Source organism: Canis lupus, chromosome 20, assembly GCF_048164855.1.
Source record: "Canis lupus baileyi chromosome 20, mCanLup2.hap1, whole genome shotgun sequence".
NCBI classification, from domain to species: domain Eukaryota; kingdom Metazoa; phylum Chordata; class Mammalia; order Carnivora; family Canidae; genus Canis; species Canis lupus.
Window position 1 is genome coordinate 18,897,542 of NC_132857.1, and position 24,598 is coordinate 18,922,139.

Consider the following 24,598-nt stretch of genomic DNA (forward strand, 5'->3'; position numbering starts at 1 on the left):
GTAGGTATTGCTGCTGCCATGTTCTTTCATCAGGTCCATGAGGTGGTTTTTAAACCCTAGATGTTTTAACAGAGTCTAGCTAGCTGCCTACTTTCACATTTTTCTGGAGTTGGTTCTTGGAAAGTGGCCAACTCTGGCAGAGATTTCAATAGGAAAAAAAGAGGTCAAAAAGCCCCTAGGCCATTATAGAAATTAGAAAGTCATCAGTGCCTCAGAGACTCACCCCAAAGAGCCAAATGTCTAAGAAATGGAGACACTTCTGGCCCAGAGAACACAAAGCCTTAGACACCATTGGTGGTGTTTAGAAAGGGGGAATTGGGACACCTGGGTGGCTGAGTGGTTGAGCGTCTGCCTTTGACCCAGGGCATGATCCTGGAGTCCTAGGATCGAGTCCCACATCAGACTTCCTGCATGGAGCCTGCTTCTCCCTCTGCCTGTGTCTCTGCCTCTGTGTGTGTGTGTGTGTGTGTGTGTGTGTGTGTGTGTGTGTGTCTCATGAATAAATGAATAAAATCTTTTTTAAAAAGTTGGGGGGAAGTTTGTCAAGTGTGTCATCAATAATACTCATATTACCCAAATGGATGGCTCACCTGCCACTAACTAGGTAAAACAATGAGAGTAGTAATAACACTCATATGCTGAGGTCTTTTTATCTTATGAGTTCAAGAATACATCAATAATATGATCTCACTGATCTTCACAGTATTAAAGCTAATGTCTGGGCAGCCCGGGTAGCTCAGTGGTTTAGCGCCGCCTTCAGCCCAGTGTGTGATCCTGGAGACCTGGGATCGAGTCCCACGTTGGGCTCCCTGCATGGAGCCTGCTTCTCCCTCTGCCTGTGTCTCTGCCTCTCTCTCTCTCTCTCTCTCTCTCTCTCTCTCTTTCTCTCTCTCTCTCTTTGTGTCTCTCATGAATAAATAAATAAAATCTTAGAAAAAAATAAAAAGATAAATAAAGCTAATGTCCACTGTAGTCAGTTTGAATCATCTTGTATTTGTTCTTAATAGAATTACATTTTAATATCAGAGCTACAGACATTCCAGCCTGTGTCTGAGCTTCCTAAGTAAGGAAGAAAACTAACAGTATGTAACATCTTCCAGCACCAGCCACCATAGTCACTATTTTGGGGCTAGAAAAGCAAGTTCTCCAGAGTTGCTTAGCCATGGCTTTCTGTTCCTAACCCAGAGGGCCTGGCACCAGCCACATTCTTATGGGTTGGAGGAAACATTTTGATCTTGGTAGGAGATCAAAATGCTGCCTTTTTGATAGGATCATGTTGTCATGGCTCCCCAGCTTAGTTGGGTGGGCCTCACACTATATGAACCTCTCCATTTCCTGCTCTGGGACTTCTTGTTGCCACTGAGATGTGAAATTCTGGGAGACCTCTTGGTGCACATACTTTTTCAATAGCTCATTTGGCTGTCTCATCAGTCTGCAGAGTGAGGATAAGCAAGTAGGAGTCCTGATAACTTTTTGTGGCTCACACTTTGAGGTCTCCTGTATCAGTTGCCAGAGAAGGTAGGTCATACACCCTGGAAGTACAGGGAACTGACGCTCTGTGGGCAAATGTTGGCCAATTGGAGTAGAAGCCAGCCCGCGATTTCTTCTCCCTTCTTCTACCCAGATAGACTGTACCAGGAGCTGCAGACTATTTGGAGGCAGAACCATGAGGATTACCAAAATCTGGCAGGTTTGCTTACTTCTTTCCTGGCCCCTCTGCTCTTTAACCTTCACATATGCTTCCCTGGGATTACATCCCCCATAGAAATGTTAGCGTATAAGCTTTTGGCTCAAGTTCTGTTTCCTTGGGAAACTAAGCTAAATCATTTACACATATTACCTCAAAAAAGAAACAATCCTCAAACAATCCTGAGAAATAGGTGCCTGTCATCTTTTTTTATGCACTAATGATAAAAATGAAAATATTGGTGGTAAATAACCTAGTCAGGCTATTGAAAACTGAATCAGAATTCATCCCGGTCCATCACTACTAAAGAACTCAGAAAGCTGCAGGGCCCCTGGGTGACTCAGTGTGTTGGGCAGTCGTCTCTTGCTTTCAGCTCAGGTCATGATCTCGGGGTCCTGGGATCAAGCCCCACATCAGGATCCATGTTTAGCTGGGAGTCTGCCTGAGATTCTCTCTCCCTTTCCCTCAGTTCCTTCTTTGTTCATACATGTTCTCTCTAAGAAAGAAAGAAAGAACTCTGCAACTATAAAACCAGACCTTATATTTGCTTTCTTTGAGTTCAAATTCTTCCATCTGGAAAGTGGAACTATAACAAGTATAGTATATGGTACACTTAAAAGTTGCCTTCTGTGGGATGCCTGGGTGGCTCATTGGTTGAGCATCTGTCTTTGCCTCAGGGTGTGATCCTGGGGTCCTGGAATCAAGTCCTGCATGGGCTCCCTGTGGGGAGACTGCTTCTCCTTCTGCCTATGTCTCTGCCTCTCTCTCTCTCTGTCTCTCATGAATAAGTAAGTAAAATGTTAAAAAATTTAAAAATAAACTTAAAAAAAGTTGCCTTCTGTATTTTTCCCCCATCACGATTGCCATTACTGTTCTCTTATGTTTGTCATACAGATTCACCTGGATCACAGGTTAATAGTGTAGTAGATACACTTTTCTTTTTTCTTTTTCTTAAGATTTTATTTATTTATTCATGAGAGACAGAGAGAGAGAGAGAGAGAGAGAGAGAGGCAGAGACACAGGCAGAGGGAGAAGCAGGCTCCATGCAGGGAGCCTGATGTGGGACTCGATCCCGGGTCTCCAGGATCAGGCCCTGGACTGAAGGCGACACCAAACCACTGAGCCACCCAGGCTGCCCTATGCTTTTTCATTGTAGTAATTCACTACTTGCATAACAAAGTAGGGGGTACATTGTACTGAACTACCTGTCATTTAAAATATAGAAGTCTATATACAACCAAATGCATGTATTTGGTCTGCAAGCTGAAAAAGATAAGGAAAATACAAGACACAGATTTCAAGTTGCACATGGCAGAAAGGTAACTCAAGCCAACTTAAGCAAAAGGGGATTTATTAGAAGGGTAGCTTGTGGAATCAAAGGAAAAGCTATAGGAACCTCAATAATGAAGTCATGAGAAGGCCTCCAACTGTCCTTGCATGAGTCTTACGCCCATCCCTTGACCATTGTCTGTGGCCAGAGGAATGACTGACCCAGCTTAGGGTCCGCCTCTGTGGAGTTAGGCGAAGTGGGGTGGCAAGTATATTTCTAGAACAAGAAGGGAAGAAAGGAGGTTGGACATCCATAAACATACACAAGTAGTTCTACAGATCAGAGAAACAAAATAGAATTCATAAAACAAAGCCTGACTGGGTGCTAGAGAGACCAAATGTTTAGGTATTTGCAAAAAGAAAGATAGCAGTGTGAGGGAGAATTTAATAGAGCAAGTAGAATTTAATTTATTAATTGAAATACACATTAATTGCTTCCTCTGTGTCAGGCATTATTCTAGCCCCTGAGACAACAGCAGTGAATAGAATAGCAAAAATCCCCCTGCCATCATGGAGCTTACATTCCATGGGGAGAAAAAAGACAGTAAACAGGATGAATAGGTGAACATACAATATATAGGTTAGGTCATGATAAGTGCTGAGGGGAAAATATGAAGCTCAAGATGTTCTTTGAAGTTGTTCTTTAAGGACTCATAATAGGAAGAAGGAAGGGTATTAGGGGAGAGGAGGCACTAAAACCTACCTTTGAAAAAGGCAAGTGGGGAGACGTATGTCACAGCAGAGCGTAAGAGAGCTCTCTGGTGATGGTGCCCAGGTGTGCTGGGCAGAATGGGGAATAAAGGTGGATGGGTGTGTAAGCTGGGGCCAGTTTCAGGAGGATTTGACAACAAGGCAGAGGAGTTTGAATTTGATTTAGAAAACTCTAGGTATAGGTAGCCTTTTGTGATTCTTGATCAAGGAAGGGGCAGGAGGAAAGTGAGGTTGTAGGAAGATGAGTCTTAATGTGGTTTGAAGAAAGAACTGGAAGGAATGCAGAAGGCCAACTGGAAGGCTCCAGCAGTAAGGAGGTGTGAAGTGGGCCAGCCTGAGTGGGAAAGAGGCAGAGGGACCACACGTGATCACAGAAGAATCACCAGTGTTCCGTGAGGAAGAGGCAGGAACAGAAAGAACTGCAATTCGTGCTGTCCCTGCCTTAATGAGCCATGTGGCTTCAGGTATGTCACTCAGTCTCGGGAATCCCGGTTCATTTCAGCTGTAAAATGCACAGGTGAGTGGTCTCCAAGTGAACTCAAAAGAATATTTTCTCTGACAGAAACATTGGCTGAGCAAGCAGGGTAATTCGTTCTGAAGGTAGACACAGTAAGTTCAAGTCAGATGTCCTGGTTCATTTGACCAAGAAATATTATTAATCCTGGAGTTTAGAAATATTTTAAAAATGAATCCTGGTATAATTTTTTTAAGTGTGTCTCTGGCAGTATTCATTGTAACAGAATTAACCTATACTGTTTTAAAGCTAATAAATATTTGATCTTCTCCAGTGGCGAGGGGACTGTGTTCATTATGGCTATATGTACTAATTACATTTAGTAATTCTTAGAATTTTTAAAAATGTATTAGTTATAGATTGAAACATAGCAAATTGCCACAAAATTAGCACCATGAAATAACACACATTTATTTTCTCTCAGTTTCTTACAGACTTGCACAGCTGGATCTTCTACTTGAGGGTTCCTCACATGGCGCCATCTAAGTGTCCCCCAGGGCTGGGATTGCATCAGATTTACCTAGGGAAAACTTCACTTCCCATATTACATGGCTATTGCTAGGATTCAGTTTCTGAAAGGTGGACTTTAAGCAGTCAATTAAGGTTGACTGTCCTTAATTCCTTGCCACATATGCCTCTCCACCATGGCTGCTTGCTTCATTAGAACCAAAAGGAAGATAGTCCATTAGGAAGATGAAAGTTTTAATCTTACAGAGTCTAACTGATGGAAGTGACATACTGTTTCCTTTCCATATTCTTCATTAGGAGCAAGCCAGTAAGCCAAGCCTACCCCATGAGGGAGGGGGTAGACAAAGAAGGTGGGGATCCTTGGAGACCACTTTAGAGGCTGCCTTCCACACTTTATTTGAAAACCCTGTTCCCCTAGGCTCCTTCTTACTTGGGTGCCAGAGACTCAGGGCTAGTCAAGGCTGTGCCCAGCATGGCCTCACTCATTCACTTCTTTTTAGGAACCCGGGTCATGTAAGTATGTATCCCTTATCAAGACTGATGGGTTTAAAAATATATTTTAGCTAGAAAAATAGGTAAAATATTATTTTTATTCTACTTCAAGGCAAGTATGACACATAGGTTAGTGCTTGGGGCAGGCCAGAATCAGGGTCTCAAAGTCAAGGAACTCTCCAAGAAGAGTAAAGAAGGGACCATGGTATCCTTTACTGGACTCAGGACATAGATTTCAAATAGTATAATTGGCATAAATTCTAAAATTATGATTCAAAGGAGAGTGAATTGAAAGAACTCAGCTGAACAATTAGTACATGTAAACATTAAAAAAACACAAGGTTATATTTGGATAGTCCTTTCCAGTTTGCCAAACATTTTGCATTCACATTATCTCCTATTAATTCTGACAACGTCTTGTGTGTTTTGTTGTGTATTATTTTATGTCCATTTTATAGATAAAGAAACCAGATGGTTAATAACATACCTGAAGATATGCATCTAGCAGGAAGCCAAGACTGACCCTTAAGACATAGACAATTTCTGCAGTGTCATACCCTCTCGCTAAAAAAAAAAAGAAAGAAAGAAAAAGCCATAAGCACACCCTTTTTTTCTCCCTTGGTACCATAGCAGATCTTTCAGGAAATAGGAAGTCTAGGGGAAGACTTTGGGAGTAAGAAAATCAATATAAAAGGCCCTGCCTTAGTAATCTTATCAACATCAGTATCTTCCTTATACCTATGAAAGCCCAGCGCCTCTCCCAGACCACAAGCCTCAGGAGCCCCCACCCTTTGAAGTGCATTCTTTGAAAATATCTAAGTCTCCCTGTGGTGTCTAGAGCCACCCAGGGCCTGCAGATCCATTCAGAAACAGAGACCCATGCTCAGGCCTGTACCCTCATGTACTCCATCCTTCCCTTTAGGTGTTCTCTGATCCTCTACCTTGCTCTTGGGATTGACCAGAGGCCCCAAGAAACTCTGGGGTCACATCTATGGCAATATTATGGGGCCCTGATACCATATACCAAATACCAAATACCATGTTATGGGATCATCCAGAAGGATGGTATGGACACACTGATTTTAGATGACTCTCACTCATGTCAGACATAAGAAAAGTTCAGGACTTCAGACTACTGGGGATCAGCAATGGGTTCTTGGACTTAAGCTGCACATTTGAGCCTGTGCACACTGGTTCTTCCCATCTGTGTTCCAACTATGGTATTGCCTCTGATCTAAATCACCTGAAGTCAATGGTGGTCATGGCAGGCATCCTTTACTTTGTGTACTGCTGGTGCTGAGGACAATCTATATGCCACACCCTACATGTTAGGCACTCCTCCAGAGGTGGCAGCACTTACCTCATCCAAGAACTTTTAAGATCCTTGCAGAGCAAAGCCAATAGATCTTTCTGATCAATGTCTTCTCTTGCCTCCTAATGATGTGGTGACATTAATACTCGTTGGGCCCATCTTGACCTGTGCAAGATAAAGTGTAAACATGACCCTGAGAATGGAACCATTTATGCTCTCTCTGCTCATGGGCGCTTCACTCATCCTCCCTGCTGGTGGCCACGTAGAGAAAGCAGAAGGACAGTCAACATGGTAGTCACATCCTACAAATGTGATGACTATGGCCTTAAATAGTTCAAGAAAACATGATTGGAAGATGTATTGTTCTATGTGAATGTTGTAAAATTCCTAATGGCAGATTTAACACGACCAAAAAAATGAATCATTATTCACAATTTCCTGCATGCTTTGGGTAATACTTGCATTCTTAAGCATCTCAACAAAGAACAATAACTTGGAGAGTGTCATTGGAAGCCAGTATCTAAGAATGGCATGGCAGGGCAGCCCAGGTGGCTCAGCAATTTAGCACCGCCTTCAGCCCAGGGCATGATCCTGGAGACCTGGGATCGAGTCCTGCATCGGGTTCCCCATATGGAGCCTGCTTCTCCCTCTGCCTGTGTCTCTGCCATTCTCTCTTTCTCTCTCTCTCTCTCTCTCATGAATAAATAAAATCTTTAATTAAAAAAAAAAAGGAATGACATGGTAAACGATGCAGCATCACAAGTAATGATGTAGCCAGAATTAAATAAACAGAATTAGGAACAGGCAAGAAGAGTTATATTGTTTCATGATTCAGAAGAGCCAGGTAGTTTGTGAGTAATATCAGCATTGCTATCTTTTCTTGTGGTAAGAGATGTAAAATTAGCCAGAAGCAAGGCATTGACAATAAAGGACAGGAAGAGCTATTTCTTGGATCTGAAGCAGAATAAATAGTGCCCGGACAGTACTAACTCTCCAGCTGCATCAATTGGACAATAAACAAAGACTTAAGTACTTGTCCTGTAACCACTATTATAAATCTTTATGATAAATCACTATCCCTCATATGGCTCTATGAATCTTGTAGTACACATTTTAGTTAAATTGTTTGTATAGACAGGACCCTTGCAAAAAATGTATGTTCAGTTTCCTACATGCTCTAGAGGTGGCCTTGACCTCTACTAGATTTCAACATCTGATTCAGTGATGCCCCCAAATGTGCTCCCCAATTTCTCAATCTCTAGTTCATAAACATGAAAAAGAGTTCTTTAAGACAATTATGGGGAAAAAATTAGAACTTTGATTTAGAATCAGAGAAGTAAAATGAAAACTTTTCCATAGAAGTGTGAGTGATCACATTTGGGGGAAAGTGGGGAGGCAATACCTGGGGGAACACATGAGAACTTTTGGTAGTGCTCTCTTTTTTTTTTTCCTGCGGCCTTGGGAAGTGGTTACATAGGTCTATTCATTTTGTGATAATTCATTGAGCTGCAGGTTTATGATTTGTGCACTTTTTCATAAGCATGTTACAGTTACACTTAAATAAAAAGTTTACCATACAAAAATGAAAAATCACCCACAGAAACAAGTGGATTCCACAGGAAATCTACTTTACAACATGGAGTCCAGTGGTTGGGAAGATAGTCTGTGCCCCAGCATTGCCTAAGGATTAATGTGTGGGTTTCAGGATAAGATAAACTCTTCCTTTTACTTCTCCCATAACAAGTCAACCTCACAGTTAAATTCAGTTCTGTCTCACAGCATTTCCCCACCCTGCTTCACAAAATGGAAATTCTTATAGAGGTTATGTCCTGACATGCACAATGGAGACTGACACACAGGGCTTGGAGAACTTCCCAGAGGTGGTTTAAGAGTGATTATATAACATGTTAAGTCTGTGTTCCTTTTTCAGGCATAACTGAAACTTTGCCAAAATAACTAATTGCCAGTCTTTTCCCAATGACCCAAATAAAAAACATGGTAAATATAGTTCCGAAGCATGCTCAGAAGAAGAAGAAGAAGAAGAAGAAGAAGAAGAAGAAGAAACAGAAGAAGAAGAAGAAGAAGAAGAAGAAGAAGAAGAAGAAGAAGAAACAGAAGAAGAAGAAGAAGAAGAAGAAGAAGAAGAAGAAGAAGAAGAAACAGAAGAAGAAGAAGAAAGGGGAAGGAGGAGAAGGAGATGGAGAAGGAGAAGAAGAAGAAGAAGAAGAAACACACCACTTGGTGTTCAAATGACATCACAGCCCTATGTGCTGGAAAACCACACACTCACTGAAGAGCCTGATGCTAAATTATGCCTTTTTAAGTTGTACCACCTGTTGGGAGAGTTAAGGAGAAAAAGAAATGAATGTAGTGAATAAAAGAAACCAAAACAGGTCACCTGGGTGGCTCAGTGGTTGAGCATCTGCCTTTGGCTCAGGTCGTGATCCTGGAGTCCTGGGATCAAGTTCTGAATCGGGCTTCCTGCAGGAAGCCTACATCTCCCTCTGCCTATGTCTCTGTGTCTCTCATGAATAAATAAAATCTTAAAAAAAAAAAAAAAAAAGAAAAGAAAGAAAGAAACCAAAACAACAACAAAAGAACTACTTGTCTCTTGCCCACTGATTTTGGTCAGAAAAAGGAAACAAAGAATTTTTAATAAGTTTATGGAGAAACTCAGAGTGTTTGCATAGACTGATGTGTGGGTTCTCTTATGTGATGTTTTTCAGTGACATGGGAGATTGTGGGTCTGTGTGGGAGTCGAGAAATGTGGGGGAAGGGCAGGAGCTGGGGGCGCAGCAGTGGTGTACTGGAGCCAACTCTATGGCAGCAGCTCTCCCCAAATCTATGTCCAGTGATCTCATTTTGTAGCTTGAAATCAGCCATGGTGGGAGTATCTACACCACTGAAATGGCAAGCTGTACAGATCATGGCTTTAGCGGGTGGGGAGTAGAGTTAGCTTGTTATCAAATATTAACTAGTGAAAAGTAAATAAATATTAACTAGTGTACTACTAGTTGTACTACTACTACTAGGCAAAATCTGAGGTTACTGTATAGACAGGGCAGTTTTTTAACTCTTTCAACCACCTCCCCTAATAAAAGCTAATTCTTGGGCCCCAGCATGGATAGAAAGGGGAGAAGACCATCCCACTGTATTCTGTTTAAGTTCAATTACACCTGGAGAGTTGTACTTTAGGGATAACGTAGAAAACTTGTTCTGTGCCAGAAGTACCATGGCATATGAAGAACATTTGAAAGAACTGAGCACATTTTATCTGGGAGAAGAATGGACCCAATAAGGATAACTTAATCTCTAGCCTCTGCACTCCCAGAGCTCAGGGGGTGGGGCTGAAGGCCGTAACCCTCTAATCATACAGTTGGTTCCTCTGGCAACCAGCCCCCATTCTAAAGCTATCTAGGGGCCCATCAAAAGTCGACTTATTAGCATTCATTCATTCATTTATTCATTCACTCATTCACCAAATATTCGTGGAATGCTTTCTATGAGTGAAGTGGGGATTCAGTGGTATAAAAGATGGCAGTATCTGTCTTCTTGAGTTTGCATTTGGGTCGAGCAAAATGGTAAAAACAAGTAAGCAGATTTATTATTATTATTTTAACGTGAGCTTTAAAATCTTGGAAAGGAAATAAACATGAAAATGAGATAGAAAAGATCACAGGAGATAGAAAATGCCATTGGAATATTTAGCTATTATGGCTAGAAAAGTCCGCTTTGAGGATATGATATTAATCAGAGACCTAAAAACGGAGAAGGAATAAACATATAAGGAGAGAGGTAAAGAGGATGCTAAGGAAGGGTGTAAGAATGTGAAGGCTCTGAGTGGCAAGGACCTTGGTATGTTTGGGATCCCTAGAAGAGGATAGTGTGGCTTCAGGGAAGCAAGTGACAAAGAGAGTGGCTCAGGTTGGGAGTAGAGAGATAGGCAGGGAAGGTCACACAGGCCTTAGGAACAACCATGGGAGGAATTTGGCCTTTGGTTCAAGAGCCACTGAAGGTTTTTAAGTCGGAAGTGGTTTGACCAATTTATGTTTTGAAGAGCTCAAGAATCAGTGAGCGGGGTATGTGTGTAGAGGAGCTGGGCATGGGAAAGGGAAGGGCTGATGGCATTCTGGAGGGTCTCGGCAGGCAAAGTCAGGGCCATTAGGTGGAAGTTACAAGGAGGTGGATGTCAAGGGGTCAGATCACTTTACGGAGGAACTTCGGGGTTTAACTTTGCCACGGATTACCACGTGCCTACCCCAGGGGGTGGCACCCCATGATCCATCATGAGAGGAGCCCTTATTCATGTCATAGTCCCTGCAAAATGCAGTGCGCTCCTTATGCAGAATTCCTGGTAGCCCAGTACAGCACATAGTAGGTTTTCAATAAATGTCAGGTGCCATTAGTAACACTGGGTATTAAGTTTCCCATCATGAGGCAAAGTTGTTCTAGGAAAAGATGGCCACTCATCAGGGTGGTTGTAGAGGAGAGTAAAGGTAGAGGGTTGACTCTGATGTCTTTGAAGCATCCCTAGAATGGTAAATTTTATAAATCTTTATTCCATCCCTGACACTACCTTTTCTATCATGTTCCTTATCTTTAATTCATTCTCCTTCCTCTCTTTCTTGTTAAAACCTTCCTGCCCTTGAGCAAAACACAGGCAAGTTCTCACTTGCGCTCCCACTCAGCTCCATGTCAATCAGGACCCACCTGTTCCTGCCAGTCCCTCACTTCCATGGCTGAGTTGGTTCCCCTGGTCTTGAGAGAACACGCACTTTGAGTGTGTCTCATTTGACAGAGCAGATAGCAACCCCTACTACCACCTGCTAGAAATGTTATCTTGTGGGAGTCACAGAATGTGCACTCCCTGTCTCTGTAGATAATCAAGTTCTGACTGAAGCTTTTAGGGATGGTGGTTACAAGTCTCACTGACTCAGTCACTCTTCCCTATAGTGTGTGTTGATTAAACTCCTATTGCATACTAAGGCTGCTCTAGGGACTAGGGACTCGGGAGTATCACCATTTATAAGAGGCAATGAATGTCTTTACCTTCGTGGAGCTTACTTTTTCTAGATGAGGAAGACAGGGACTACCAATTAACAAATGAGTAAAATAGTTTTTGATAATGAGCAAAATGCAAAAGCAAAATGAGGATGGAGAGTGATGGACCATGACTTTAGACTGAGCGGTTATAGAAGTTAATGATAAAAGTTTGAGGCATCCAGGTCTGGTACTGGGAGAAAAACAAAACAAGGGTGAAGTGAGACAGTGTGACAGGAAAATAGAATGATACAGATGGGAGGAAGTATTTTCAATTGCTCAGTGCAGAATTTGTGCACACTCAGAGATGTTTTGACAACTATTTGCTAAGGTCAGTATGTGAGTGGAATCCTAGAACATGGGTCAGAATTCCTGACTCTCTGTTTCTAGTTCCTTGACAGCACTATTAGACATAATAGGAGCTTGGGATCTTAGTTCGGGTTGCTATAACAGAAGAGCATATACTGGGTGGCTTAAACAACAAAGGTTTTTTTTCATATCAATTCTGGAGGCTGAGAAATCCAAGGTCAAGGTGTCAGTAGGTTCAGTGTCTGGGGAGAATTCTCCTCTTGGTTTGCAGAGGGACTTTTTTGTCTTGTATCCTCACATGGTAGAGAGCAGAGAGAGGGTTAGCTCTCTTCTTATGAGGACACTGGTCCCATCATGGGGGCTCTGCCCTTATGACCTAATTATTTTCCAAAGACCCACCTCCTAATAATATCCTATTGGAATTCAATCTACCAATTTTTGGGGGACATAGACATTCAGTCCATAACACTTGGCAAGCAAATATTTGTTATACTAGTTGACCTGAATTGCCTTGAATTAACCCAAGAAGCATAACAAACTGGGGGCAAAAGTTATTTGTTTGAGAAGTTCCTGAATGGCAAATATAGGGAGCACTATCTGTATGTTCTCCTGTCTCTGCTCAGGCCTCTACCAAAGGCAGACCAGTCCAGACCAGTTTTTTTTTTTTTATATATTTAAATTAAATTTAATTAAAGACAAACAAAGACAAACAAAGGTAGACATATATCTACCTTCCGCAAAATGGTCAATTCATCTGAATTAAGGAAATGGTCCAGATAGCTAGGCTGGACCATAAAGTAGTCAGGATACATGGGATGAAATGAGGTAGCCCAAATATAAAAAAAAAGTCTCTGAAAGTGGGAGTAGTTTTGGGGACCAGTCATCTGCAGATCAACTATTTGGAAATGTCAAGTAGAGATGTTCTAGAGAAAAATCAAGTACTACTCAGACAATTAGAATGTGGGTACTGAAAGGCCTAGAATCTAATTTGAAAACTTTCTGTCTCTTCCCCTGATAGGTGTGATCTTCAATGTAGAACAAGGGGATTTCTCATAGGAAGAATGTTTCAGTGCAACTCCAGGGGAGAGATATGTCTGGATCTGCCAGTGTAATTATCCTTCTATTTATCAAGTCTAACCCTGTATTGAACATTACTATCCAATGAAATTCCCTTGCTCAGATTTCTTCTTCACAAAGCCATGTTGTGATTGTAATTTCTGGCTTCTGTGCATTGTTCCCATAGTAAGAGAATGTACTGATCAGTTAATGTGACCACGTGGCAACCCTTGGCATTTCTGTTCTGAACATCATCAGCATTCTGGTTTATATGTCGACCTTGTGTGAATTTTCTTTTTTTTTTTTTTTCTGAGTTGCATTCTTTTTCATTAAGACAATTTTTAATTTTATTTTTATTTATTTATTTTTAAAGATTTTATTTATTTATTCATGAGAGACACAGAGAGGCAGAGGGAGAAACAGGCTCCATGCAGGGAGCCCAGTGCGGGACTTGATCCCGGGTCCCCAGGATCACGCCCTAGGCTGAAGGCGGCGCCAAACCGCTGAGCCACCTGGGTTGCCCTAAGACAATTTTTAAAAAAAAAGATTTCATTTATTTATTTGAGAGAGAGAGAGAGAGAGAGAGCGCACAAGCAGTGAAGAGGAGTGAAGGAAGAGGGAGAAGCTGGCTCCCCACTGAGCAGGGACTTGATCCCATGACCTCAGGATCATGATCTGAGCCACAGGCAGATGCTTAATGACGGAGCCACCCAGGCATCCCTATGACAATTTTTTAAAGCAATATTAAGTTTCATAGTAAAGTTGAGAGGGAGATAATAGATATTTCCCATATACCCCCTGCCCTCATTCATGTAGAGCTTTCCCCATTGTCCACACCCCCAACCAGAGTGGTATTTTTATTATGAGGGACCTATTTTGACATATCATCACCCAAAGGCCAAAGTTTACCTTAGGGTTCACTCTTGGTGTTGTAAATTCTATGGAATTAGGCAAATGTATAATGACACATATCCAATATTACAATACCCTACAGAATAGTTTCACTGCCCTAAAACCAGGACAACGCTATCTGTGTCCTGCCTATTCATCTTTCCAACCTGAACTCTGGCAACCACTCATCTTTTTACTGTCTCTATTGTTTTGCCTTTTCCAGAATGTCATAGAGTTGGAATAATACCATATATACACTTTTCAAATTGGCTTCTTTCAGTTAGTAATATGCATTTACATTTCTTCCATGTCTTATTATATAGCTTGATAGCTCATTTCTTTCTAGCTCTCTGTATTCCATTGTCTGGATCTACCACCATGTATCCCTGTACTTACTAAAGGACATCTGAGTTGCTTTTGAGTTTTGGCAGTTATGAATAAAGCTGTTATATACCTCTGCATGCAGGTTTTTGTGTGAATATAGGTTTTTAACTCTTTTGGGTCAATATCTAGGAGCATGATGACTGGATCACAGTGTAAGAGTATGTTTAGTTTTGTACAAAACTGACAAACTGTCTTCCAGGGTGGCTGCACCATTTTGGATTCCCATTAGTAATACATGAGAATTTCTGTTACCCCACATCCTCGCCAACACTTGGTGTTGTGTGTGTGGTTTCTTAATGGGAGTCAGTTGTTTTGAGACCGATCACTCCTGAGGGCATTGACCAAATCAAGTTTCATTACGTGAATGCAACTGAGGACCAGAACTGGGTGTTGTTTCCTCAAGAGGCTGTTCTTGGGTCAGGGGACCTTAGTCCACAACATCACGAGTTTGCCTATTTCTAATCTCACTGCTTAGATTTGGTCCAGTGCAGCAATTGCCTTTTCTCATGTGTATGGGCCTGATGGTCTCCACTTAATGGGGCTTGAAGATTAATAATCCACCTTGATTTCTAAGGGCCATCTATTTTAGGACAACAATGTAAAAGTTTAAATATAATTGAGATCACATGCAGCTCTCTGGAACCTGATTAAACAGTTCTGCTAAATTGCTATGGCTTCTTTGGGCCTCGCAGGTGGCTGGGATGCTCTAGGACAGCAATGCCAGAAGTCTTTTCTAGAAGCCACTGGTATGAAACATCCGAGTACAAATCATCTGGGAAATTCTGGGGTAGAATTGACAAAGTGAAATGTCATTCATTTTTGTTGTTTCTTGGTTGGTTGGTTCATTATTTTTTAAGCACAGGACTTCTCCCATGCTTATTTTAACCTTGACTAACAAGGCTGACTATCCAAAAGTGAGATCTGTTATGGGGCTTTTCTCAAAATGACCAGAAACCTTGTCTATCGAGAAGCATCTCCCAGAACTAACGTCCCAAGGTAGACACTCTAGAAAACATGACTCTTTAATTCTTTTCCAAAGTCTGTCATGAGGTTCGAGTCTCCTCCAAGGAGAGATGCAGGGTCTTGGGGAGAGCTGTGGTGGGCGGGAAAGCCAAAGAGCAGGGAGGAAAGAACTACCCAGGGCATGACAGAAGAGCATCAGGAAGAAAAGAAATGGCGTGGTGGGCGAGAAAGGCAATCGCTCCCGTGTACCAGTAAGTTCCCAGCAGTGGCTGTACAGCCCAGAGACACCTGGCATGTGGAACCCAGAGGGGACACTGCCCCTGCAGTTGACAATACAGTCACCTACAGGATGGACAAGCAAAGGCCAAGATAAACATTTGAGAAGAGGTGAAAATGTAAATCTTTAGCCAAGAAAAAAAAAAAGAAGAAGAAGAAGAAGTCCAGAAAAAGACTCTTCCACTAATTACCAAAGCAAATAGACCCTAACAGATTGGGGGGAGGGTGCCGTCCTCACCCCCCACGAGTCACTCCCATTGTGAGGAGCATTTGAGCTGCTTCTGCGCTTGACCTGAGCTACATGACTTAAGAAGCAGAAAATAGATCCATCCCCTTTTATTGGGAGAGTGGAGCTCATCGAGAAGTATATCTCAATTTCTATCAACACACAAAGAAAAGCAGCACAGCATTTGGCCGTGTCAATCAAAACAGAAACCAGAGAAGAAAACAAAAAGCCCCTGTAACCCTGAGAGAAGTTTCAATGTGTACAGTGGAGGTGGACAATGCTTGCTCTTTTTCAACATCCAAAACTCCAATTTGTAGAGTTTTTATAAAACAGTAGACATGCTGCAGAACTTTGTTCCACATGAATGTTGCTTCTAACACCTTTCTATCAAAAAAAAAAAAAAAAAAAAAAAAGGCAGGTAATCCTGGAGGAAGATACAACTCAGCAATCTGTTCTTTCCAACTTTGAAATCTTTAAAAATGTTCTCAGAGCCAAGCCATCACTTTACTCATTTACAGAACAATAATTTAGAAACTTTCTCAATTTCAGAGGAAAAGATTATCTCCAGTTTGCAATTTAGCAGACTGACTTCCAGACTAGTTTTTATGTGTTCACTTGCTCCCTCTCTGTAGCTATATAAGTCTTGAAAGGGCTGGACGTGGCTGGCAACCGCGGATGCAGCCCCAGGACACCATCCCCATGCTCTGTTCCCAACAATTAATGCTTTAACTCCACCTGTGCCTGGTCCCGACAGCTGCATGCTTAGCAAGGCCACTTCCTGAATGCATTAACTGTCTTATAGAGTCCCTTTAAGATATTTGCATCAGCAGGTCCTAATTGGGAGCAGGGTGTGGAAGCACGAGCACACACACCTGCCCTCACACCTAGGAGAACAGAATCCAGTTCTGCTGATCTCCCGTACTGGGCTCGCCGTAGAGCTGGAGCTCAGCACCGTGGCCCAGACAAATCAATTTTCCTTTTGACCTCTGGCTTCTCGGTCTCCTTTGCTTTAATGTTTCCTGATAAAAGGCAGGACTGGGAAAGGCTCTGTAGACACAGAGGCTGTCCTGGCTGCTATTTTCTCAAATCCCTCTGGGAAGCGCCCAGGGGCCCACTCTGCTGGGAGGTGCAAAGACTCTGGAGGAAAATATACCCTGCCCACCTTGGGGGCACTTGGGGGCCATGGGGATATATATATATATATATATATATATATATATATATATATATATATATATATTTAAATATTTTATTTATTCATTCATGACAGAGATGAGAGAGAGAGAGAGAGAGAGAGAGAGAGAGAGAGAGAGACACAGGCAGAGGGAGAAGCTGGCCTCATGCACGGAGCCCGACATGGGTCTCAATCCCGGGCCTCCAGGATCACGCCCTGGGCCGAAGGCGGCGCTAAACCGCTGGGCCACCCCGGCTGCCCATGGGAGTATATTTTACTCTGTACAACACAGAGAGCTGAATTCCCTTTGACAAACATCCATGTGTTCTGTAACTATTTATTGAGGACTTAGAGTATGTAAGGCTTAGTGATGGGTGTTGAGAGAACCCAGAAAAAATTAAGAAATGCCTCTTGCCCTTAAGTTCTCAATAAACCAGCCAGACAAATAAAAGAAATACATGGAAATATTATATTTCTATGATTCAGAGATGCCATTTTTAGAAAGACATACCATCTGGTAATAGCTCTTTGGGGAGAAAAGCTAAATCTCATCAAATGCATACATTGGTTATAAGATAGAATCTGGCTTCAGAAATATGAACACGTGGGGGGCGCCTGGGTGGCTCAGTAGGTTAAGTGCTGACTCTGGATTTCGGGTCAGGTTATGGTCTCAGGATGGTGGGATAGGACCCTGTGACAGGCTCCCCAACTCAGGCCAGAGTTGGCCTGAGATTCTCTCTCTTCCTCTGCTCTTACACCACTCGTGCACGGGCACGCTCTCTCTCTGTCTCTCTCTCAGATAAAGAAACAAAAAACAAAACAGAAATATGAACGTGTGAATAAAGGAGCAGCTTGAGAGCAAAGCGAATCGGTGGTGGCAGGAGTAGGAGGGATGCTCGGAGTCCTGACAGCTGCTGCCCATGTGCACCTGTTTGCTAGAGAAGCTTCCTGCTGCCCCAAATGTGATCTCATTTCATTCGTGTAACAGTCCCTGTGAAGTTGATACTGTTATTCTCATTCTCACAAACAAGGAAATTGAGAGACAGATATTAAGCAACTTTCCAAAGTCACAAAGCTAGTGAGTGAGGGAGCCAGCGTTAGAGCCCAAGTGAGAGAAGCAATAGGGATCTGATGGTTCTAAGACAGGCCCTGGGTTTAGAATCCTGGCTGTCCTACAGTAGGTGCAACTACAGGCAAGTTACATAATCTCTTTGTGTTTGTTTCCATATCTGTAAAATGGGAACTAGTAACTGCATTTACCTTATAGTGTTTTCCACCCATCTTTGAGGTATAATTGACAAAATTGTAAGGTATCTAAAGCATATGATGTGATGATCTGATATACATGCACATTTTGAAAGGACCCCCCCATTGAGTTTATTTATTTATTTATTTATTATTTATTTATTTATTTATTTATCTATTTATTTATTTATTCATGAGAGAGAGAGAGAGGCAGAGTCACAGGCAGAGGCAGGAGCAGGCTCCATGCAGGGAGCCCGATGCCGGACTCGATCCCTGGACTCCAGGATCATGCCCTGGGCTGAAGTGGGCGCTAAACCACTGAGCCACCCAGGGATCCCCCCCTTCCATTGAGTTTATTAACATGTTCATCATCTTGTGCATTTGCCTCTTTTTTTTTGGATGAGAGCATTTAAATTCTACTTTCTTAGCAAATATCAATTATGCAATAGAGTGTTATCAACTATAGTCACCACATTATGCATTAGATCCTCAGAACTTAATCATCTTATAACAGAAAGTTTGTACCCTTTTACCAATCACTCCCTATTTCCTGTACCCCACAGCCCCTGGCAACCACTTTTCTACTCTCTGTTTATATGAATTTGAATTTTCATTTCGTTTTGTTTTTAAAATCTCATATATAAGTGATACTGTGCAGTGTCTTTCTCTGTTTGGCTTATTTTACTTTGTATAATGTCCCCAAGTTCCATCTGTGTTGTTGCAAATGTCAGGATTCCCTTTTTTTTTTTTAAGATTTTATTTTTAAATAATCTCTACACCCAACATGGACCTCAAATCCACAATCCCAAGATCCAAGAGTCAACATGCTCTACCCACTGAGCAAGCTGGATGCCCCTAGGATTCCCTTCTTTTTAAATGCTATATAATATTCTACTGTGTGTATGTGTGTGTATATATATATATATATATATATATATATATATATTTGTTTATTGGGATTTTTAAAGATTTTATTTATTTATTTCAGAGACAGAGTAAAAGAGAGCACAAGTGAGGGGGAGGAGCAGAGGGAGAGGGAGAAGCAGGATCCCCACTGAGCAGGGCACCCAATTCAGGGACTCGATCCCAAGACCCTGGGATCATGACCTGAACCGAAGGCAGACACCGAACCAACTGAGGCACCCAAGCTCCTCGTTGGGTTGTTTTTAAGCTTAAAAATTATGATGTTCTTAAAGTGCTTAGCAAGTGCCTGGTACACACATTGAAAATGCACAATAAATGTAAGCCATCACTGTTTTATTATTGTGAAAGCTGTGTGGGAAAATGGTTTATTAATACTAGATAATAAACAGGCAAATTGGGTGATGATGGGGACCAGTTTCAAAGGTTCAGATTTTACTAGAAGTCTTGTTCTGCTAGAATTAAACCGTGTATTAAGCCCTTGCCAGTCTTCATAATACTCTCGTCACCAGAAAGACAGAGGAAACAACAAGGGAACTACTATTCTTGACTTAATTCTGACGACAAAGAACTTGATGGCTATTGTGTAACTTCCAGGATCTTAGGGAAAAACTGACTGCGTCATTCTGGGTCAAAGAGAGGAAAAGGACCATCAGGCCGAGCTGACGTGAGTCCTGGATTTTGGAAAACAGGCTTTAGAAAGTTCAGAAAAATGATGGATATGCTGCCATTGGCCAGAAATATCATTCCCGAGAAAGAGGGGACTCTGCAGAAACAACAGCAACCACAAATAGAAAATCCACGTCAGGTCAAACACTCGTAAATAATTCCTGTGAAAAGGAACAGGTGATGGCTGCCGCAGAAGAGCTTTTCTGAATTGTTCATATGTCCACAGGATGTGTATAAAGGGCAGAAGGATGTACACTCAGGGAGGCCGTGCCCTGTGCTCGGAGTCCCGGCTGGGAGGTGGGAAGGAGAGGCCAATGACCTCTCATTAAAGACAAACCTGGGTCACACCTTATGTACATGATTTTCTTTAGTCCTGCACAACCTTAAAAGGTAGATGTTATGAGTTTTGTGTTTCCAAGTATAATATTGGGTATAATAAGAAATATATATTTGATTCCATCCCAGTTCCTGCCACCTCCTAAAAATCCTTGTAATTTTTGGATGGGGCTGGTTGCCTAAGGGGCCAACCATGTGATTAGACAGAGCTTTCAGCCACACCCTCAGTCTCTGGGGAGTGGAGAGACCCTGCAGATTGAGTTAATCAACAATGGCCGATGGCTTAATGGTTTAATCAATCATCCCTATGTAATGGAGGGCTCCCTTTTTCAAACAGAGGGGTTCAGAGAACTTCAGGGTTGGCCAATATATGAAGGTGTTGGGAGGGTGGTGGGCCTGGAGAGGGCATGGAAGCTCTGTTCCCTTTCCTCCATAACTTGCCCTATGCGTCTCTTCCATTTGGCTAACCCCGAGCTATATATGCTTTTTTAATAAACTGGTGGTAGTCAGTAGATGCCTTCCTGAGTTTTGTGAGCTATTTTAGCACATGACTAAATCTAAGGAGGTGGTCATGGGAATCTCTGATTTATAGCCAGTCATTCAGTCAGAAATACAAGTGACCCAGACTTGCAATTGGTATCTGAAATGGGAGGCAACCTTATGGGATGAGCCCTTAGCCTGTAGGATTTGTGCTAAATTCAAGTAGTTAGTGTCTGAATCTAATGGACTGTAGGACACTCTGTTGGCACCCACAGATAATTGCTTGGTCTAGAAAGCCCACACATCTGGTATCCAAAATACTCTTGGTAAAAACAGGTCTTCCTAGGACAGGATAAGAAATTTGTATTGGTGAGGTTGGGGGATTTACTGGGTATCCCATAGGAAGTCGACAGAAGAGCTGGGATTAAATTCCAGAATGGTCTGAATGTGAAGTCTAAGCTCTTTACCACAGCTCTGGCTGCCTTCTCCTCAGCAGAATGACCTTGATCCTGAATGTTTAGAGTAGGGGTCCAGGAGCACTTTGGGTGCCATATAGATATTTTGGTTCCTTCTACTTTAATGAGAGTTTTCTACACATTCTTTCAACTTTCGAGAGTTGGATAGTGGAGGTGGCCGAGAGTCAAGGTCACCAAAGTGAGGGCTGCCCCAGTGGAATGTACCACCATCCTGGTGTTCAGACTTGAAGCCAGGGCTTGGCATCTGCTCCCTTCTCAACATTGCTGTTCCTACTAGCCTGTACCCTGACCTAACTCTGATTATCTTCTCCCAGTGATCAAGCTAACCAGCCTTCCTTCATCAAGAAAAGATCTTATATAATCCTGAGTCTATTCACAGCAACATTTTGGAAATTGAGATTCTAATAATTCTCTGCTATGAATCCCATGAATCCCATGAATCCAAAGTATTAATCAGGAGATAAATCCGTATCAGGAAAGTGTGCATGGAATTTAAGTGCCATTAACTAAAGGTTCAAACCTAGTCCAAAATCCAAGGAAAGTTCCAGGTACAAGCTCTTGTAGATTTCCAGCCAGGCAGATTGGTGACATAGGAAATCTGCAGCTGAAATGGGGCCTCAGTCATGGAGAGGGCTCAGTTCAGGGGTGGGAAAGTCAATCATTGAAGGATCAGGGTAGGAAGCAGGAAGTATGCCCGTTGGAAAAGAGGTAGAAAGAAACCCAGTCACAGGAGAAAGCTAGGATACCAAAGTCAACATATTAAACTGATTAGAGCTACTAACCCATCATCCTATCTGTTCCCTCTCCTCAAAGACTGGGGTGGGAACCTCAGATGAGGCATAAGGTTTAGAGGATTGCAGGAATAGAAGCACAGCAGACCATTACATCATAAACCTATGCCAGGTCAATTTACTCTGGGGCAAAATTTATACTTCATATCTTACCTTATGTAAATTATTCATTATTTTGTTTGTGGACACTATCCATAAAGTTGCTATTTTTAAAAAAGATTTTATTTACTTATTTGACAGAGAGAGTGTGTGAGAGTACAAGCAGGGGGAGTAGCAGAGGGAAAGGGAGAAGCAGACTCCCCACCAAGCAGAGAGCCTGACGTGGGGCTCGATTCCAGGACTCTGAGGTCATGACCAGAGCCGAAGGCAGGTGCTTAACCCACTGAGCCATGCAAGTGCCCCCATAAAGCTGCTATTCTAAATATAGTAACCTTAATTCATTGGCATTATTAAATATATGTTTCTTGGGCACCACGTAGAGATACAGCACAGGGCTGAGTGGTACAGAGTTTTCAAAAAGGAAAATAAGTGCTATCTGCCTTCCTGAGCTACTATCCAACAAGGAAAAAAAAGCACAAATGAAACAGTAAGATGACCATACAAGAGCATCGAAGTGAAGTGCCAAAATGAATCGTGCGGATGACACGAGAGCTCGCGGAAAGGAGAGGATGCTGAAGGCTGAAAGAGCAAGGGGCACTTTCATGGAGTGGGAGGTCTTGCGCTGTGTGCTGAAGGCCTCAGCTCAGCGGAGAAGGGATAAAAGGGCCTGGTGGCTGAGGGGGCAAACTATGTAAGGACCCCCCGGTGGTAGAAACATGGATGGGGAGGGGCAGGAGGAAGACGAGGCTTCTTGTAGCAGCTCTGATGACGCCTAACGTTGTTAGGCGCTGGCTAGGTAGTTCCAGCCTGAAGAGTTGGACTTCCTTAGAAGGCAAGAGGTGATCCCAGGCTCATGCAGGATGTTTAGAGGAAAGCAGGGATCAGGAGGCTGGTGTGTACACTAAGCATGGGATGATGAAACCTGGATCTAAGTGGGAGCAATGGGAACAGACAGGAAGGAAGGAATGGGTCTGAGAGACACAAATTTGGATTTTTTTTTAAGATTTTATTTGTTTATTCGAGACAGCTTGAGAGAGAGCATGAGAGGGGAAAGGGCAGAGGGAGAGGGAGAAGCAGACTCCCTGCTGGGCAGGGAGCCCAACTCGGGGCTCCATCCCAGGACTCTGGAATCGTGACCTGAGCCGAAGGCAGATGCTTAACCGATTGAGCCACCCAGGCTCCCCAGATTTGGATTTTTAAGAAAGAAAAGGAAATTTGACCATAACCTCCTCTGCTTTAGAGTGATGACCGTTGTTCACACTTTGGTACACATTTTCCAAAGGTTTTTTTTTTTTTTTTTTTCTTTTTCTCATTTATATTCTTCTTTGGTTTGAGTCCTGCTCTGCTAGGTTACTAGCTATGTGATCTTGGGCAAGTTACTTGGCCTCTCAAGTCTCTTAGTTCCCACTTCCCTCAATGGTTCATGGGGCAAATAAGCCACGTGGTTGGGAATAAACAGGACAAACTCTGTAAGTTCACTTAGCACAGAGCTTGCACGTAGGGAATGCTCAATCATCACTGGGCTCTTATTATTAATTCTGTTGTGTTCATTCTTATGCTTGCACAGAATGGATATACCATAACTTATTAACCATTCCCTTACTGGTACACTTTTAGGATAGTATTTCTTTCCTAGTTGTTGTTGTTAGTACAATGTTGCCATAAGCAACCTTGTACATCTAACTCGTTATAAACTGGTTCCAGAAAGAGAGGGGCTGGCACATTTGAAATGTTGATAGAGATTGCATATTAGAAAGGATACCCAGGGGGGCGCCTGGGTGGCTCAGTCATCTGCCTTCAGCTCAGGTCAAGATCTCAGGGTCCTGGAATCGAGCCCTGCATCTGAACTCCCTGCTTAGGAGGAGCCTCCTTCTCCCTTGACCTCTGCTGCTCCCCCTGCTTGTGCTCTCTCTCTGTCTCAAATAGATAAATGAAATCTTTAAAAAAAATTTTTTTAAAAGAGAGAATAGTTGGATTTAGCAGCAGTTTAAGAGAATGAATCAAAGTGGGCTTAAAGATTTGTAATCTACACAGACCTACCTCGTGTTGCACTTCCCTTTATTGTGCTTCACAGATACTGTGTTTTTTTGTTTTTTTGTTTTTTTTTTTTTTTAATTAACTGAAGGTTGTGGCAACCCAGTGTCAAGTCTTTTGGTACCATTTTTTCAACAGCACTGCCTCACTTCGTGTCTCTGTATCACATTTTGGTAATTCTCACAATATTTCAAACATTGTCATTTTTATTAGATCTGTATGATCTGAGATCAGTGATGATGACTCACTGGAAGCTTGGATGATGGTTAGCAAGAAAGTAATTTTTTTCTCTATTTAGCAATAAAGTGTTTTTTAATTAAGGCAGTACATTGTGTTTTTTTAAGACAGACTACTATTGCACATTTAATTAGCCACAGTATAGTATAAACATAACTTTTATTTTCTCTGGGAAACCAAAATACTCATTTGACTCAGTTTATTGCAGTGTTCACTTTTCTGTGATGTTTGTTTTATTGGGGTAGTCTGGATCCAAAGCCACAATATCTTTGAGGTGTGCATGAATTTGTAATCAATTCAAAAGACTTTCAAGGAAAAAGATTCCCCTCTCTCCTTCCCTCCCTCTCTCTCTGCCTGCCTCTCTCTGTCTCTGTCTCTTGCTAACTCTTAGAGTCTTCCAGTGATCTTTCTGCGCTTTCTTCCATTAACAACGTTTCAGCCAGCAGTGCCAAAGTAGAAAAAAAAACACCCCAAAACA

At 42.2% G+C, this 24,598-nt stretch overlaps 1 protein-coding gene across 1 annotated transcript in view; it reads right to left on the minus strand.

The window, feature by feature from the left end:
• Window positions 1-5,659: 5,659 nt before the first annotated feature.
• Window positions 5,660-24,598, minus strand: part of AFG2A (AFG2 AAA ATPase homolog A) — a 350,459-nt gene continuing 331,520 nt past the window's right edge. Inside the window, exons 16-17 of the transcript XR_012012857.1 lie at window positions 6,562-6,678; window positions 5,660-5,765 (exon numbers count right to left, since the gene is read on the minus strand). The gene's annotated coding sequence lies outside the window, so the exon portion shown is untranslated. The remainder of the gene's footprint in view (window positions 5,766-6,561; window positions 6,679-24,598) is intronic.